The sequence below is a fragment of the Myotis brandtii genome, unplaced genomic scaffold (assembly GCF_000412655.1).
Source record: "Myotis brandtii unplaced genomic scaffold, ASM41265v1 scaffold2207, whole genome shotgun sequence".
Lineage (NCBI taxonomy): Eukaryota > Metazoa > Chordata > Mammalia > Chiroptera > Vespertilionidae > Myotis > Myotis brandtii.
In genome coordinates, this window is record NW_005358276.1 from 175,449 (window position 1) to 189,831 (window position 14,383).

General features: G+C 48.7%; 1 protein-coding gene and 1 pseudogene across 14 annotated transcripts in view; one reads left to right on the forward strand and one right to left on the reverse strand.

Annotated features, from left to right (window-relative positions):
- The window catches only part of ZNF185 (zinc finger protein 185 (LIM domain)), an 80,546-nt gene extending 66,997 nt beyond the window's left edge, over nt 1-13,549 (reverse strand). For all 14 annotated transcript variants that reach the window (XM_014539610.1, XM_014539600.1, XM_014539608.1 and 11 more), the window contains exons 1-2: nt 13,539-13,549; nt 8,035-8,038 (exon numbers count right to left, since the gene is read on the reverse strand). The gene's annotated coding sequence lies outside the window, so the exon portion shown is untranslated. The remainder of the gene's footprint in view (nt 1-8,034; nt 8,039-13,538) is intronic.
- LOC102259299 lies at nt 4,432-8,317 on the forward strand (annotated as a pseudogene).
- Nucleotides 13,550-14,383: the final 834 nt, after the last annotated feature.

Consider the following 14,383-nt stretch of genomic DNA (forward strand, 5'->3'; position numbering starts at 1 on the left):
TCCGGCGCCCAGAGCCTCGCCCCTCGCCCCTCCCCTCGGCCGGCCCCCTTCCTCTGCCCTCTCCTGGGGTAGGTAGATGGGCCTGGCACATTCCGCACATTCTCCTGCCAGTGTCCTGGCCCGCCCGCCCCTTCCCGGACCCGCCCTGCGGGGCTGTAGGAGAAATCAAGGCCGGGGCTCCCCGCACCGAGCCCAGAGCGAGCTCCAGAAGGCTCTGCCCCTGTGGAAAACTTCCAAGCAAATTCCTCCAGGCTCGCGGCCCCGGACTGGGAGGCCTCCGCCACGTGAAGGGCCCCGGCTGCCTAGTTGCGCCCCTGCCCGCGCCTGATGTGATCTGGCCCCTGCTCGAGGCCAATGACTTCCACAGATGCTGCGGGTTAATTCTGTTGAGAACTACTGTTCCTAGATCCATTTTACAGATGGAAATCCCAGACAGGGGCGGGGAGAGGGGCAGGGGGGGAACGGTGGCTGGCGGCTGAGATCATGCAGGAAGTCCCAGAGGCTGGGAAGAAGGAGAAGAAAGTGAGGCCACACTGGGGAAGTTATCCTGGAAGGCCATCCTGGAGGGACTTGGAGCTCCCAAGGCACAGCAGCAGGGAGCACTCCGTCAGCAAGCAGGGCCACGGCACAGGCTGGGCAGGGAGACACATTAAAACATCGAGGGTTAGTGCAGTTTGATCAGTGTCATCCATTCGTGCTTTTTGAGTATGTGTATCATTCAATCAAGCTTACTGAATACTTGCTATATGTGCAAGGCACTGGATGTGGGGTGGGGTGAGGGGGCGGAGCTAGGATGGAGGGAGCATCAAAAGAAGCCATTAACCTTACCTGTAGGGAGGTTTTCCAGGCAAGGGATAGTTAAGCCAGTCTAAGAGACAGTAGAGTTGGTCAAGAGTTGCCCTATCAGAATGACAGAATCAAAAGGATGGACTAACAGGTTCTCCTTCATCCATCCCTAACAAGTCTATGTCCCAAATGGCCCTCCAATCCATGCATTTCTCTCCACGCCCACTGCAACCATCCTCACTGGTCTCTCTGCCTCTGATCTAACCTTCCTTCCTATGTAGTCTCCACACAGAAGTCTCTGTAACAGTTACACGTTGCTCCACATTTGCAACTGTTTGATGGCTTCCCATTGCTCTCAAGATAAAAGCCAAGCCCTGACTGATTTGGCTCAGTGGATAGAGTGTAGGCCTGTGGACTGAAGGGTCCCAGGTTCAATTCTGGTCAAGGGCATGTACCTTGGTTGCAGGCACATCCCCAGTAGGGGGTGTGCAGGAGGCAGCTGAATCAATGTTTCTCTCTCATCGATGTTTCTAACTCTCTATCTCTCTTCCTCTCCCTTCCTCTCTGTAAAAAAATCAATAAAATATATTTTTTAAAAAAGATAAAAGCCAAACTCTTTCAGGGGCCCAAGGAGTCTGCTGCACCAACCTCTCTGCAGGCCCAGCCACTCTCCCCCCGGATTCACTACATTCCAGCCACGCTGGTCTCTTTCTGCCTTTGTAATGCATCACAAGTCCCATCTCCTTGGGGCATTTGCTCCTGGCACTCAGACTCCCTTTACGTATTTTGTCCACTTGTCTGACTAGTGAACTCAGTCATTCCACAAAACTTATCTCAAGTGTCCATAATCCTTCCCTGACTGCACAGGCCACTCAGTCAAGTTGATCATTTCCTTCTGTGTGCTCCCCTAGTTTCCTCTGATAACATCCATTTAGCATAGTGGCCACCATCCTTTCTTGTCCTAGATGGTGAACTCCGGGTGGGCAGGGCCCTGTCTGAGTCATCACTGGGGCATGGAGACCAGCACAGGGTGTCAGAGAGGATTTGCAGAAGACAGGGTTGTTGAGATTCTGGAAGCTGCCTTTATTTTTCTCTTCCTGGAGGAGGTGACCCTGTGTCTGTGTGAATATGCGTGGTGGGTAAAGGTGGGGGGATTGTATATAAAGTCACTTCAGTTCATCTCTGTCTCTTGCCAACAACCATTTTTCTGCTTCTAGTCTGGTGGCCAGCATCTATCGCCTTCCTGCCCCACTCCTGCATTGAGCTGCTGGTGGCTGTGGATGTATCTGGCTTGGCATCCTAGCTCCTAAACATACCTACTATATGACTTAGAGTGTGTTGCATCCCCTCTCTGGGCCCCATTCCTCTTCAAGAGACCCTATCTTAAAGAGATAGAATGTAAAGGACACAGTGATGGATTTGATGTAGGGGTGAGGAAGAGGTGGCCTTCCCTCCCAATGCCACCACTGGGAATGGGCAAGTTCGCTCTAGAGCCCTAAGTCTGGGTGGGCCAGCTAGAGAGCACAATCAAGAGTGGTGTCCCAAGCCACCAATGGCCAGTCAGCAAGGGGAGGGCATCAGCTGGGTTGCCCCAGGGCCTCAAGCTCTTCCCATGTCCCAGGTGATTCAGCCCTGCCCAGGCCAGATCTGCCACGACAGCGTCAGCCAAAGGGACCAGCCTTTCCTCAACTCCTCCCTCCCTGCTACTCTGCCAGGCCCTGCAGCTGATCTCACTTGCAAACGGGTTTGACTTGAACAGTCACTGCCCTGCCCTACCCTGCCCTGCCCTGCCCACTTGTTCACTGCCCCAGTAGAACGCCCCTACCCCTGCCAGAGCCACCCCAGCCACCTTATCCAAGCTTCAGGGCCCCTGCCAACTTTATCAGCCTCTTCTTTGACTCCTTGCCCTCAGGCACCTGGATCCAGACACACCAACTGCTCTCATACCACCAGGCCCCTCCAAAAGATGTTCAGTTGGTGGTGACCTCCTCCCCATTCTCAGTCGCAACATTTGCTCCTTTATAAATTCTCCTTGGCCTAGAATTTGAGGGCCAAGACCCTGGTGGTTGCTGTCTGCCCCAAGTCTGGGCTCTAGCTACCCTTGCCTGGCTTGAACTTGGCCTCATTCTTGTCTACTCTCAGCTTCTCTTGTGTCTTGGCTCCTATCTCCAGCTTTAAGGCTGGCCAGGCTCTGGCAGAATCCTCCTGAAGCCCACAGCTCAGGCAGTCTCCGCACTGGCACGAAGGCCCTTAGGTGCTGCCTCTAAGTAGAGTGGGCTTAAGGGTGGAGCTAAGCTTGACTGCCTGGGTAGGAAAGAGGTCTGGAAAGTAGAGGCAGGGGTGGAGAGGTCCCCTATGCCAAGTGAGGCCGTAACCCATGAGCAGACAATGGAAATAGATTCTCTGGGAAGCCAAGTTGAAGCAAGCAGATGAGTACAGGGATAGGTGGCTGTTTAGAAAGAACTTGCCAGCAGTGTTCACAAGATCCAGGAAGGCCCCTCTGATCTCCAGGGCTGGGAATGATACTCAGGCATGCCAGTCTAGCTGAAGAGTTCCCAGGCTAGGGAGGGGGATGATGGATGGGGCACTGAAAGCTGTCAGGCCTCAAAGCCAACCCAGGCAGTCTCTCCACACCAGAAGGCACTGGAGATGAACAACTGACCCAAACTCTGCCATTGTGTAATTTGGGAAACATAAGTCCAGAGAGGGATGGCATCAAGCTGGGGTCACATAGCCAGCCTGAGGCATAGCTGGGACTAAAACCAGGGCTCCAACTGTTCTGAATGGAGCCCCCACCCAGTCTGGGTGCTCAGGTTCATGTGTGGGAAGGGCTGGGCTCCTGTTTGCACCCTAATCCCCTCCTTCCCTCCCTTCTAGGGCCCGCCCTGCCGCCTCATCCTTCTAAGCTCTTCAACCAGTTTCCACTTGCTGGGTGACTCCGCAGGCTCCAAGTAGGGTGGGTCCCCTGGGGGGCAGGGGTCCCCATGTGTGGCTGCACCCCCAATGGCCCCAAGAGACCTGAACCTGCAGGGCCAGCACACTGAGTGAGACCCTGCCTGCCTGGTATTGCATTTAGAGCCCCCCTGCCCCACCATCAGCCTGCACTTCTGGCTAAGGGACTGGTCCCCCTCCCTGGCACTCACACATACTCTCAGTCACCAAATGCCCCCTTTGGGCCTCCTTCCTCCAACGCACTACCACCCCCAGTCTTGGCTTGGAACAACTCCCAGTCTGGTGCAGAAGGCAGACCAGTTCAGCTCCAAGGAGACGAATCCATGCTCTGTGGACAGTGGCTCCACTGGGAGCAGGGAGGTCATGCAAGCAGGCCTCCCTGGCCACTGGGACATCTCCCACCCATGCAGCCCGAACTTCCCGCTGCCTTTTGAATCTACTACTTTGAATAAGTCCAGGAACTGCTCCACCATCAGTCTTGGCCTGTGTGACCTGATGCCCCAGAATGCAGACTGCTTTTTGTCTTTGGCTGTGAAGCAGCCCCAGGCCAGGCCTCTGGAGGACGAGTGCGCAAGCCGCGCCAAGGCCCCGCTGGCAGATAATCCCCACATGCCCTGAAGAATGGCTTTTTGCTGCTTTAAGAATCATCCACAGATCGGAAAAAGAATGTTCTAATTGGAAAACCTCCCCGCCATGGTTTTCCGGAGTTTTAGTACAGTTGGCCGGCACAGAGGCTCCTGGGATAAGGAGGAAGGGAAGGAGGAGACAGTAGGCTCCCTGCCCAGCGCCCCCTCATCCCTGGAGCTCAGCCACTCCCGCCAAGGGGCCATACTGAGGGTCTAGTCTGTCAGCAGCCTGGGGAATCAGCTGGCCCTGCTGGGAGCCATGCCCCTGAGTCTGTTCCAAGCCCCACCCCTGGGGGGCCCCAGCTTGTCTGTCTCAGAAGCAGCCTGGGCTCCAGGACCCTCTGATGCCCTCTAGGTATTGTGAGTCCAGGTCCAGAAGAGAAAAGGTGTGGAAGCCACCACCTGTTGAAGAAACAGGAAGCCTGAGTCAGTATTGGGGTTTGTGTGGTGCCCCCAGAACTGACTGGGGCCCTGGGTTGGGAGACCTGGCAGGGGGATGCAGTCTGCATGGGAAAATGGACTTCTGAACAGTTAGATCTGTCTGGAGAGGGAGGGAGTTTTCACTCAGGGGCCCTGCTAAGCCTAGCTTGGCAAAACCGCTGGCTGGGGAAGCCGAGGCCACAGAAACCTGAGGGTCTGTCCAACTCCGAGAGTTGCTGATTTGTTCCTTATGGTTAAGCATTGCCCTTGCACTTGGGAAATGCCCACCTGTGAAGGGGAAATGCAGTGGATCCCTGAAACTCCTTCACACAGGAGAGCCAGGCTACTGTGATTCACCTCTTACAGGATGTACGCTTCTCTGTTAGTCTTTTCTGGAAACCTCCCTCCCTGGGTGCTCAGCTGCCTTGATTTCCTCCAGCCTTTGAGAGAGTAGAGGGGAGAAGTGTTCGGAGGCTGCCTCCTTGTCCATCTGAGCAGGACAAGGGGCTGCTGGCCAAAGTCCCCCCTGGGTGGAAATTCAAATATTCTCAGCATAGAGGGAAGGACTGACTCTCATCACCTGGCCCCTATCCATCCCTCTTGGCCCCAGTAACCTGTATTTGAGGACTATGAACTCAACCAAATAGCTCTATGATCTCTGGAATTGTGCTCTCCTCCCTTCCCCCTCCTCCCCCACCTGCCCTGTTGTGACCTTGAGGACCGCAGCTCCCTAACTAGCACAGCTCCCTAACATATCTCTAGAACTCTACTTGCCTTTATAGTTGCCACTGGCCACATGTGACTATTTAAATTTAAATTAATTACAACTAAATAAAATGGAAAATTCAGTGCCTCAGTCACAATAGTCCAGTTTTAAGTGCTCAATAGCCCCCATGTGGCACAGCACAGATAGAGAACATTTCCATCAGCACAGAAAGTTCTGGGGGACAGAGGCACTCTAGCTGCTTCACTTCTTCCTTAACTGGAGCCGGACTCCCTCCACTAAGCAAGGTACAGCCTCTCCAGGGGAGAGTCTTCCTTTTCCCACACCTCACCTACCTCGGATAGACTAATCTGCTCTTGGATGAAAACCTCACCTTCCTTGATGCTCAGGCTAACTGACTAACACATCCAACTTCCAGGCAAATCTTCACACTTGGCTCATTCTTCCTTTCCCTCCCTACCTCACTGAATGTGAGGAAGTGATTGGGAGGGATGGGGGCAGGATAGCAATGAGGTGGAGCAGTGAATGTGTGACTTCAGCCTCCATGCCCATGGAACATCCATTCACTCTCAGGCCTCCCAGTTCTTCAACCTTGACATCTCTGAAGGCCTTGTCAACTACACTGCAGCCACTTTTTCCTATGGGTAGAGCCTGCACCCTGTCATCACCTCTGGAATGTCTAGTGCAGGCCTTCTACTTTCTGACTCCTACCTCCTCTTTTTCTTTCTTTCCCTCATTTCTCACATCCAATTAATCAGCAAGTCCTGGTTGCATCTCTACTTCCAAACTATACCCTACTACTTCTCCCTACTTTCACTGCCACCAGCGTCCTAGTTCAAGCCAGTATCCTCTGTCAGCTCCTCCCTGGTCTCCAAGCTCCCACTCTTGCCCTGTTGCATCTATTTTCCACGAATCAGCCAGAATGATCTCCCCTTGTGTTCTCTGTCTGGGCAATAAGGTGATTCTATTCACCCAGCTGTCCAAGCTGGAAACTGGGGTGCCATCTGAGACTCATCTTTCCTTCTCCCTGACCAGGTTTGGTGCCTGCTGTGGCTCTCGTCTCTTCTCCAAACTCTCAAGCTCCAAGCTCCCAGCACACTGAAACCATACTGGACTTCTTGCTGATTCCCACATAAGCCTTGTTCTCTGTCTCCAAACCTTACTGTTAACTGAAGTCTTCTTGCCTTGGTTAACCCCTACTATACTCATGCATCTAGCAGGAAATCATCCCTAAGCACAAGACCCAGTTAAGTGTCTCTTCCTGGGCTGCACTTCTGTCCAGCACTCATTACCCGGCAGTCACTGTCTCCTGTCTGTCTCCTCCCTTCCTCCTGCATGTAGGAAACACATCTTGTGCTTGCCTGCTCCCCCAGGTGCCTGGTATGGTACTGAGTGGACACACAAGGGATATTTGCAAAATGAATAAGGGAAAGAATAAAATTTACTTTCAAATTCAGTGTATGATCAAGGTAACATTTAAAATCAGTGGATTAGAAGTGTATCACTAAATATATGATGTTGCACTGACGGGGGGTGGGGTGGGGGGCGCAGAACTGGATTTCCTACTTCATACTCCACACAGAAATAAACTCCAGATGGCTTAGAAATTTAATGTAAAAAATAAAATAAAACCATAAAAGTCCTAGAAGGAATCTTGGGGTGGGGACAGCCTTTCTAAGTATGTCATGAAAACCAGAAACCATAAAAGAAAAGAGAAATTAAAAACTTCTGTATGGCAAAACCCACCATAACTGTCATTAGACAAATGACAAATGAGGAAGAGTTATTTGTACCACATATGACAGCCAAAGGCTTAATCTTCCTAAAATAAAAAAGGGCTCCTTTCAAAGCAAGTAATAGGAAAATGGGCCGGCAAAACAGGGAACAGACAATTCACAAGTGAAGACTTACTGAAGTCCATTAATATATGAAGGAAATGCAACTATTCCTACCCCTCCATCAGATATGCAAAGGTTAAAATGGATCTGCAAAACCTGGGTTACGTGGGATGTGGGAAAATGGTTACTCTCATTTCCCAGGAGCCATAGGGGTGGGAGTATTAATTGTTGTGACCTTTCTGGGATGGCGAAATATGTAACAAAATGAACAGAGAGGACTTCCTTTGACCCAGCAATACTGCCATTTAAAAATTACTTTTATTATCTGATATATAAATGGTATACATGGATAGTATATAAAATGTGATGTATATAAACATCTACCCACCAGCCAGCACCATTATCTATGACTTCCATCTTCAGTCTTGATACTCAGGATGACCTGTCCTGGCTTGAGATGAAAGGAAAATTTCTCTGCTTGTGCCCTTGATCACATCTCTTGCCACCTACTCAGGGACATCTGGCTAACATTTTTCCCTTTCTCCCAAGTCATCAATAATTTCCTCTTGGCTGGATCATTCTATAATTCTTCCCACCATTAAAAAAAAAAAAGCTTGCTCTCGGTGTGCGACCTAGTTCACAGCGACATGGATTGGAATCGTCAGTAAATACGGACCCATTATGACACCTCCCTCAGGAAAATGGTGAAGAAAATTGAAATCAACCAGCACGCCAAGTACACTTGCTCCTTCTGTGGCAAAACCAAGATGAAGAGGCGAGCCGTGGGGATCTGGCACTGTGGTTCCTGCATGAAAACAGTCGTTGGTAGTGCCTGGACCTACAACACCACTTCTGCCGTCACAGTAAAGTCAGCCATCAGAAGACCGAAGGAATTGAAAGACCAGTAGAAGCTCCACAGTTTGAAACATTATGAGCCTATAATAAATGGGTTAATTTATATAACAAAAAAAGCAAAAGCATTTTCTTGATCCCACCTTCCCTTCCATTTATTTATTTATTTCCCTTTCCCCTTCTTAGTAACAATCCTGAAGATAATTATCTATACTCCTTGTCTCTGATTTCTTTTCTTTCTATCTCTTCTAGAATATCACAGAAATGGCTCTTGCCAATGCTACCAGTGCTCTCATCTTGTTAAATCCAATGATCAGGTTAAGTTCTCATTTTACTAGACATGTGAACAGCATTTGACATAAGAAATACTCCTTCTGGAAACACTTTTCCCTTGGCTTCCAGGACTCCTTACTCTTCTACTCTCCCTCCTATCCCACTGGCCCCATTTAAGTCTCCTTTGGCCTCTTTTCATTGTCCGAATCTCCTGTCTTTAAATACCATCTGAAGGCTGGTGACTCCCAAACTTACAATTCCAAGTCAGCCTTTCCCCTGAATTTCAGATTCCTATATCCCAAGGTCTATTCGATATCTCCACTTGCATACCTACTAGGCATTGTACTTGGTGTCCCAAACCAAACTCCTTACCAGCCCTTCCAAATCCATTCTTCCTGCAGCTGTCCCCACCAAAATTGATAGCCACATATCCTTCTATGTAGCTGGGGCCAAAAACCTTGGTGTGATCCTTGACTCCTCACTTTCTTTCACTCCTCACATCCTATCTGTCAGGAAATCCTCCAGCCTCACCTTCCCAATAGATCCAGAAATCTCCCTACTTTTCCCCAACTCCACTACTTGGTGAATTTCTAGTGGTTTTGCTGTTAACAATACTGCTCTAAACATTTGTGTACACATCTCCTGATTAATTGGGCAAGAAATTCTCCAGATGAATGGTTGTCAAACTTTGGTGGGCATCAGAATCCCCTTGAGAGCTTGTTATAGTGCTAGGCCTCACTCCCAGGTTTTCTGATTTGTTTAGGAATCGTTTACATTTCTAACAAGATCCCAGCTGATGCTGACACTACTCGTTAGGAAATCACACTTGGAGATCCACTGCTCTAGGGGTATATGATACCCAGGAGTAGAAAGCCTGGGTCATAGGATACGTGCATGTTCAAACTGATAACAGAGCATTGATTTTCTTTCCTGTCAGCAATGTCTGAGAATGCCCAGTGCTCCATATCCTTGCCAACACTTGATGTTGTCAGATGTGTTATTGTTGCCAATGCAGTGGATGCAAAGTGTTAGCTCATTGCAGTTTTGAGTTGTATTACTAGAATTTATGCTCAGGTGGCAACTGCATGGGGTAGGTGAGAAAGACAAATACTAGATGCTCATTGCAATATTTTTTATGATATTAAAAACTGGTAATGCCCTAGCCGGGCGTCAGTTGGTTGGGTGTCATTCTGTGCACCAAAGGGTTGCTGGTTCCATTCCTAGTCAGGGCACACGTTTGGGTTGCAGGCTCAATCCCTGGTCCCTGGTACGGGACATGCAGGAGGCAGCCAATCAATGTTTCACCCTCACATCAATATTTTTTTTCTCTCTCTCCCTCTCCCTTCCCCTCTCTCTAAAAATCAATAAGAATATTTTTTAAAATGCTAACATTTAGGTTACATTTTTATCCATAGGTGTGTTCAAAATTTATCACAGGTTAATATGCAGCTGATCAAGATGATGATTATAGGTCTCTAGTTAGGGACCTGGGAAATGCCTATAATATTTTCTTAAACAAGTGGGGAAAGCAGTTTACATAAGATACATGACAGCAGATATAGCATTACTTCATTTCTGTAAAATTGTCCGAAGGCATTGAGAAACACCTTTAATAATGTTAACACTTGTTATCTTTAGGAGATGGATTGGAGTTACTTTTACTTTTTAAAAAAAATGTTTTCTGTAGTGTTTGGTTTTTTTAAGTATACATATCTCTTTTTCTTAAGAAAGTGATTTTTTAAAATTACACCCTTATATTTGTGCTTGTATATGCTAGAAAGTATCTGGAAGGTTTCATATGACACTGGTTTGAGCAGCTGCCGCTAGGCAGTGGGTTTGTGTGGGCTGAGTGGGAAGGTACTTGTACTTTGAGTTTTCTCTTTATTCCATTCTCCACTCTTTGAATTTTTATGACAGTATTACTTTCGTAATAAAAAAAACACACTAATGAAAACAAAAAAGAAAAGAGAGCTATTCTTAACACCCAAGCCAGCCCTGTCAACCCCTGCCAGCCCCTGCTGCTATTGGCCCAGCCCAGCCCACCAAGCCATGCTGAGGCCCCTGCTGACTTCACAAGCAGCCCGCTCAAATCGTGCCAGACCTCCTCTGGCTGAGGAGCTCTGGAGCTGCGGAGCCAGGGCCAGTAGTTGGGCTGCTCAGGAGGGAGCTCCTCCTGCTTCTGGGTGATGCATTGAGCCAAGAGTAATATGTTACCCCCACAAAGCCTGCAGCTGTGGGTTCCCCCACTGTCTGTGCTGGAAGGAGAGGCCAGGCCCCCAGGGGTCCCAGAGAGAAGCCACTAACACAGCCATGGAACTGACTGACTGTCAGAGGCGGGAAACTCCAATAATGAACCGGTGTTTATAACAAAGCACTTTTAAGTCTGTAAAGGTCAGTGTTAAGAAGGAATAACTCTGCAAAACCAGAAAATGTAGAGATGGTGAACGTGAACTTTTCTACAACAAACTTGTACGGCAGAATCTGGGGTTACCCAGAATTGAGAAAGAATTAATTTGACCTAAAACAGAGACTTCACACAGAAGGAATTGGATGCACATGAAACTGTCTACAGCTTTTCTCAAAGGCCACTTTTCTCAAAGGTGAGCTTTCTCCTCACTGTAGCCCCTCTGAGCTATCAGCGATCGCCATGTCAACATATGTGCTCCCTTCACAGAACACATCATGGTTTTTCTGTCTCCCCCACAGCCCGTGACCTCTAGAAGGAAGAAACTGGCTCCCATTCCTCCCCTCCTGGCACACACTAAGCACTCAGTTCATGCTGGAGCAATGGAATGGGTTCCTCTCCAGTACAGAAATAAAATGGAGATGACATTCTGTAAATGCGACAGCTGTCCGAGAGACAGCTGGTATCTCAAGGTAGAGGATGACAACTGGGTGTCCCCTGGCATCACTGTCCAATCTGCAGTGGCCCAGCATGTCCATCAAGCAGGTGGCACACGGGGCTCACCTCACACTGCTGGATTCTAGGCTAAGGCAGTCTCCATGGACAAGTGGGTCCCTCCCCAAGGAGTAACTTGGAGGTGACAATCTCTTGGATATATTCTTTCTCGTTACTAAAACAGCTGCACAAAACAAAAACTTAAACCCAGTGGTGGCACTCGACCTTCCCCCACCCCATCACACCGTGGATGGCAGGGCAGCCAGCCTTTAGCTGTCCTCGCACAATTACTACATTTGACCACTCTTAACATTTGTGTAATAACATTTATTCACAAGCAAATATGTGGTGTTTTATTTCTTTTTCTTTTTTTCCATTTTGTTTCCTCTGACAGGATACAAGAGAAACACCCAGTTTGCTTGAGTTTTAAAAGGTATTTCCTTTGCCCTACATGAATGACCAATAGAGTGGGGCCTTGACTTATGAGTTTAATTTGTTCAGAGACCGAGCTCGTTAAGGAGCTCGTTAAGGAGCTCGTTAACTCAAATTACTCTATCAACTCAATGCAAAAAATTGGCCCGAGAAACAGCTGGTATCTCAAAAAACTCGTTAGTCGGGACACTCGTAAGTCAAGGCCCCACTGTAAAGACATAAGTCCAACTGGCAAAGTAAAAAGCAGGTAATGTGGTGTGCTTTAAAAACAGGTTAAACTGTGCTTTTTAAATTTACATTTTAAAAGTCAAAATTATCAAAATATCAAGATTACATAAAATTCCATGAAGTCACCCCAGAAGGTGTCCCCTGAACCCCAGACCCTACTGTCTCCTTGTGATACAGGACAGAGGAAAATGACACCTGGAGGCAGGCTTCAGGTAGCCCACGTATATGTCCCAAGTGCCTGCCTGTGCCAAGCTCAGTTCCCAGGTGGTTCTGTCTGGTAGGGGAGAACAAATGCCCAAGAGGCTTAACAAGTCACTGAGTCCTGAGGGAAGAACTAGTGTCAGAGGGAAGAGGAGCCACTGGCATGGGGTGGGAACCAGTTGGGAGAGGGAAGAGGGACATTGGAGGAAAATTGAAAGAGATGGTCCTGGGAAGAGTAGGTGGGAGGGGAGCCTGGATATGGCAGAGACTGTACCCATTCAGAGGGGATTTCCATGATTCCTTGAGCTTCAGGTCTAAAGGAAGGAGGAAGCAGAGGTGAAAGGTGAAATCATGTTGTTCTGGAGTGGCTGAGTGCTCCTTTGGGTTACAGGTTAATGACTACAAAAAGGAGGGAGAGAGGGAAAGAAGGAGGAAATCTGTTGTCAGTGAAATGCCACCATCAGGTCAAGACTTTTTGTAGCTTATCCCTACATGTAAAAGTTGGATTCACAGCTTTTTTTTTTCAAGCCAAATGTCTTTATTCCTTTATTATATTTCCCCAGGGGGAAAGGCAGGGAGGGGGACAGAAAGTCAGCATGTGCTTTAAAATAGAGAAAAGAATATCAAATGCCATAAACCAACCTTCAAGTGTGTGTGTGTGGGGGGGGCTCTTGCTCCATGAGCTTGGGAAGGAGGGGAAGAGGTCAGCAAAATGGCATGGGCGGGGCCCCTCCCTATGAAGTCAAGACTCCACATCAAGCTAAGTAAACGTGGAGTCACATTTGTCTGTCTTCTATTAGCTCATCTTGTGGCCACTTTGATGTAGGTTTCTCGCACCAACAAAAATGTTCCTATGTGGCTGGAATATACTTTCATCTCCCTTTTCCCTGGCCTCCACTCCCAGCTTCGGCAAGGAAGGCCCCCACTGGTCCTCTCCTCCTTTGGTCTGAAGGGGTTAAAATGTTTGACCCATCCATGGAGAGAAGGATAGATGCTTGGTGTGCATTAGAACAAGGAATGGGAATGGGGGGGGGGAGAGAGAGAGAGAGAGAGAGAGAGAGAGAGAGTGCCTGTTTGCTTTAGTTACCTGCACAAAGGTTTTATTCAGGAATTAGAGAAGCCATGGGAAATAACTGAGGAAGGGCATGGGGTAGGAATCTAATCTGAGGGTCAGGTAATAAAATTGGTTTGGAAGATAATGAGACTCTCCAGGCCAGTGTGGCTCAGTGGTTGAGCATCGCCTTATGAGCCAGGAGATCAAAGTTCCATTCCTGGTCAGGTACATGCCCTGGTTGCGGGCAGTGTACTGGCAGGCGGAAGGCAGGCGATCAATGATTTTCTCTCATCATTGATGTTTCTATCTCTCTCCCCCTCTCCTGTCCTCTTTGAAATCAATAAAAATATATTTTTAAAAAAGATAATGAGACAGAGGGACTGTTGAGGACAGAGGCCAAATGTGCCAGGGCAGAGGCAGCTTTTGGTGGACCCTGAAGGCCACAGATGGCATGGCCTCACCTAGGCCATATGGGAAGGGTTGTGTGTCTGTAGACTGATAAGGAGGGCCAGGGAGGAGCCCTGCCCAGCTCCATGAGGAAAGAGCCTACAAAGAAGGGGTCAGAGATCAGGCAATAACAGTTACATTTGTCAAGATTCATCTGGTTGCAAGGAGCAGAAACCTACTAACCCAGCCTGAGCAGGGAGCAGAGGGGAAATGGGATACCCACTGGGGATGACCTGCTTGCTCCCCAAATGATACCAGGAGCCATTCGAAAACAATTGTTCCCACTAAGAGTCAGGTACTTTTCTAATCCCTGGTTGAGAACCTGAGGCATTAAATGCTCTTACAGTCTAAAGACAGCCAGCAACAGTTGCGGCCAGATACCTTCCACCAGGATGTACTAAAGGTGGCAATACAGGCCTCAAAGCATCCCTATGAGATAAATACTATGATTATTCCCATTTTACAGATGAGGAGACTGAAACCCACAGTCACACAGCTAGCACGAGGTGGATCTGAGTCTGGCTCTCTCGCTTCAGAGCCTGGACTCCTAACTTCCATGTCTATTACCTCACTGAGCTCAGACTGCTCAATTAGCAGGTTACATGCAGAATCAGGAACCAGGGGGAATCTGTGGGAGTCGTGCTAGCCATA